Source organism: Sorex fumeus, unplaced genomic scaffold, assembly GCF_029834395.1.
Source record: "Sorex fumeus unplaced genomic scaffold, SorFum_2.1 ptg000265l, whole genome shotgun sequence".
NCBI lineage: Eukaryota > Metazoa > Chordata > Mammalia > Eulipotyphla > Soricidae > Sorex > Sorex fumeus.
In genome coordinates, this window is record NW_026606322.1 from 731,977 (window position 1) to 736,843 (window position 4,867).

Sequence of the window (4,867 nt, forward strand, 5' to 3'; positions counted from 1 at the left end):
ATATTCTGCATGGCAAAGCCCTGCAAGCTACCTGTGATGTATTCGATATGCCAAACACAGTAACAAGTCTCACAATGGAAATGTTACTGGGCCTGCTTGAGCAAATCGATGAACAATGGGTGGACAGTGACAGTGATATATATATATGTATATATATATGTATACACACACACACACAAGGCTCAACCTTTAACAACATGTTAGTGATCTCTTATAGAAGGGCTTAATGGCCCCTGAGTGAAATACAACAATATTAACACTCTTTTCTCTATGGAAACTTTTTTGGAGCATTTTCAGCAATTTTTCATAACAAACCATACACAATAAATTATTTCTGTTCTGCTTTGGGGCAAGAGTTGGGGTTTGGTATGGAGACATCTGAAATATGGTGGTGGGAAGGTATAATGGTGGTGGAATTGTCAAATATTGTGAAAAATAAAATAAAATTTAAAAAATTCTTCCCAAACTATTTCCTAACATTTTTGTCAAGAATCAAATTCTGTTTTGGTTACGAAGTTTTTATCAGTCTTTGATCTCATCTATTTTACTGTTTCCACAGTATTTGCCATCTGTGACCTAGGAGGAATACAGTCTTAGCTTAGCTGCTTTTATTGGTTTTCATCTAACTTCATGTATTTTTCCATGATTTGGTATAGGAAATTCATGGTCTCTGGCAGACTGATGAGCTCTCTATAATTTCAGTACACTCACTTATATTCCATGCACTTTTAGGAGAGGCCTTTTTCTCAAATGAATTCCTAAAGAAATCAGCTAGGTGAATACCCCAAAGCAATCTGCTTCCTCCAATGATACACTTGCATTTCCTACTGATGTTCTGCTGCTTTCTGACACTGAGGAGTTCACATGCAGGTGGTGGGTGACAGAGGGAAACTGGTGCTATGCAGAGAGCTAACTCACACTGAGAGGACTTTATCCAGAAGAAAGCATTGGCCTGAAATACAACTATGGAGTCAGAGATAAGGTCACCCAAGTCCCCCAAATTTGAAACCATGCAGTTAGACAACTTTTAATAATCATAGAACTCTCTTGGTTATCATACTACATCCTGATTATTTATCTTGAAATTTGGGGCACCTCCAGCTGTGCTCAGGGCTTACTCCTGGCAGTGCTGAGGGGACCATATGTGATGCTGGACATTGAACTGGAATTGTCATGTGCAAGGCAAGCACCTCAACCTCTATACTATCACTCCAGCCCTTAATGTTAATACTTAATTAAAATACTTAAAATACTTTAGGAAACACTTTAATTTCAAATACTTTATCATTGTAGAATTCATTTTTATTAAAAAAAAAAAAGATGAAAATTTCCCCATTGCCACCTGCCAAACTTTCCTAAAACTCCTGACTGATTTTATGCAAAAGAGAAGCAAGGCCTAGTTTGTTGAAGCTGCTCTTTTCCCATGTTTTCACTGACAAAAAATAAACTAAGAGAATATGGCTTTTAATGATCTTAAACCAATGTCCAGAAAAATTTAGAGTTTAGTGTTCAAACTTCCCTGTATCAATCTGGAAAAATACAATATTGCTTAGAACTTTTTGGTTGGGGGAGGGAGAGTGATTTTTCTGAGAGAGTTGATTTTTGTGCCTTTTCCAATTTCTAGAAACTACCTGTATTCCTCTGTTTATGGCTCTCTTCCATATTCAAGGAGAACAATGGCTGGTGGAAGATTTCTCACATGGCGTCCTTCAACTTCCTCCTTCCACGTGTAAGGAATCATGTGATTACCTTCGCCCTACCTGCATAATTCAGAATTATTTTATCTCTTAATCAGGTGATTAACAATATCAATTCACCTATCAAGTGACATAATATAATGAAAGGTTCTGGAGATGAAGATGTGATTATTTTGGGGGGAATCTTTATTCAGTCTTCCAAAATGTCTATGCAGGTTTGGAAATATGTTCCCTGTTTCTCCTCATGTGCAATGGAAATGTATTACTCTCATGAATTCTCTTTACTGTCATGGGGTCACAGAGACAGGAAAGTGCTTAATGTAGTTAAGTAGACAGGTTGTTCCAGGTGATGTGAGAAAGGCCCTAACCACTGCTCCAGGGGTCTGAGCTCCTGTATTTTCTCTCCCAAGAGACCTGGAAGGTATGAGAGGGGTCTGGCACAAAGGAAAAAGTGATGAACTAGTGAAAATCACTGTGGAATCTATGGATGGGAACCCTATACAGATGAGAAGACTCAGAGGGAGAGACCTGAGTAATTAATTTTTGAGGGTTGGTGTAGAAAGTTCTCAGAGATTCATAGGAAATGTTGATGCTTGAGGAACATCCTCTGTACACCACAAAACCCTTCTCCAAGAAAGAAGAAATTTCTAAATCAACTCCCCAATTTCAAATTCATTCAGAAAACTCTGAAGTTACTTAGGAAACCCTAATTTTCTAACACGATGTTACTGTGGAATTTGAGACAGAAACTAGATTGTTATAGAAAAAGAACAAAGAGGCTTTTAAACCCTAGATTTTGTACAGAAACTTTCTCTATGATGTTGAATCTATCTTCCTGACAAAAATTATCAGGAGAGATTCTCTGCAAACACAATGAAATGAAGCTCAGTGTACATATATTTTCATAGATGGTCTCCTCCAGATGAGCTATAGGGGTGAATCTTTTTTTCACAGTAATTACACTGTTGACTATTCCACACCATTATTTTGACGTAGGGAAATCAAGCTATCAAACTTGTGTTTGTCTCTCTTTGTGTGTTTTAAGATCAAGTGAAATGTTAACTATTAAACATAAGTCTTCCCTCATCTCTGTCATTTGCTCAGAAGTATGAGAGGGGTGGGAAGAATAGGCTGGTTTGGGTGGGTGCCGCCCTTTCCCCCTTCTGGTTGGGGGAACACATACTCCACCAGGATTTTTCTGAGTGAGTTATTCTCTTAGTTATACTCTCACGTGGCACCTTCCAATGTCTTTAGTTGATGGTGGTTGTGGGGTATGGTGATCAAACTGAAGGCCTTATGTATACATGAAACTTATTTTCCACTACAATCTATATCCCCAGGCCCTCCTCCAATGCTTTTTCACACAAATGAATAGCCTTCATTATCAACAGGTTTCTGTAAACACTGTGGAAAGGAAGCCCTCCGGAAGAAAGTGGTCATAGGAAGACATTATCAAGAGTTTGATGCCTCTCCCAGACCTACCAGCACAAAGAGAAGCATTTAGAGTGCTCTGAGAAACTTCTACCAGGTGGGCAAATCTTCTTTGGTGTTGGAAATCTGGGTGCCAGAACTCGAGGTGGAGCGATAGCCTTTTGGAGAACTGACTTCTTCAATATGAGCAATGTTACTATGACAGATTCCTTGAACTGGACCCTAGAAATCTTGAGCTTCTTATGAGAAATTTATTGTGATTATTAGGTTTGTCATTAGAATCTTCATGGTAAACTAAAAAGTTTTTCTACATGAAACAAGTGAAGAAAGTAATTACAACGTCAGTCATCATATTAGCTAATATTTATTTAGTGCTTACTATGTGATAGGCACTTTGCTAAAGTACTTTACATACATTATCCTATTTAATCCATGTAAGAGTTTTGAGGGTAAAGAATGATAATTATTCCCAATTTAAAGACAAAGAAGCTGAGGCTTTAGCGAGGTTAAGTTTTCTGCCTGTGGGTCACCCAACCTGTGAGTGATCAATTCAAGGCTTGAATCCAGGGGTCTCCCTGCCTTTCCAGTCCTGGAGTGATCCCCACAAAGACTCCCAGTGCTGGAGAGAATGTAGAATGGCATCTGGAGAGGCCAGAGTATGGTGGTGTGCCAGCCTAGTATCCCATGAGCTTTCTTGGAACCAAATACAGTGTCCCACAACTGATTTGGGACAAGGACTGGGAACTTATTTCTCCATAGAGGCAAGTAGATGTCTAGCTTCAGGAAGCCTTGGGTACAGGGACAGGGGAGTTTCTGGTCTTCTGGGGCCCACATGAAGCTTACTTCAAGGGGTTGAGGGCAGTGAGTGGGCAAGAAAAATGGAATTCCATAATACTGCCTTATATAAACTAGACTGTGAGATTTTTTTTTTTGCTTATGTTGTCCATGGGCTGCTACAAAAGAATCATTTTTTAAAGGATAAAGCAACATAGAGCAAAGTTAATTACAGATACAGCTCATTGGCATGATGCAGTCCTGTTCCAACAATTTGAGGCAGTTCTTGTAATCGCGCAATCTAAATGCAGCATCAAGATCACATCCTGGGAAACATCAGAAAGATGGGTACAGAAGGGATGCCAACTTTCTAGATGTCACATGACAGTAGCAGCAGCAGCATCAGCAAGGAACAATATTTTATGTTTTTCATAAATAGGAGGGGGACACAGTCACCTTACGATTTAGAACATTTAAAGTTCTTCCCACTGTTGAGGTGTTGGGGAATGTTCTCTTTCAGACTCTGTAGTGGTATCAGATCTGACGTCCTGTCCTTCTGTACACTCTTGCTTCTGGACCAGGCTATCCATGAAGCTCTGGGAAGATACTTGTGTGTCTGTATACATGTATACACATATATTGCCTATATATGAAAGGAAAGCCTTGGTTTCATCTTTGGGCTCTTGGGTGTGATAGAACAGAGGAAGAGACTAGAGCAATACATCTGACTAGGGCTCTCAATGTGACAGACGCAACCACAGAAGCATGTGACTCTTTTTTTTTTTTCATTTTAAAGGGAACAGGAGCTAATTCGCTGTCATTGGAGACAACTTAGCCAGAGACATCTGGTTTATCTATTTTGTTCTTTCCTTGGAGGAAGGAGACTGGGGCTCTCCCTCTCCCTCTCTGAGAGCAGCATCCCGGGAGCCCTCTCTGAATTCTCCCCTAACTGGCCTCCTCCTGTT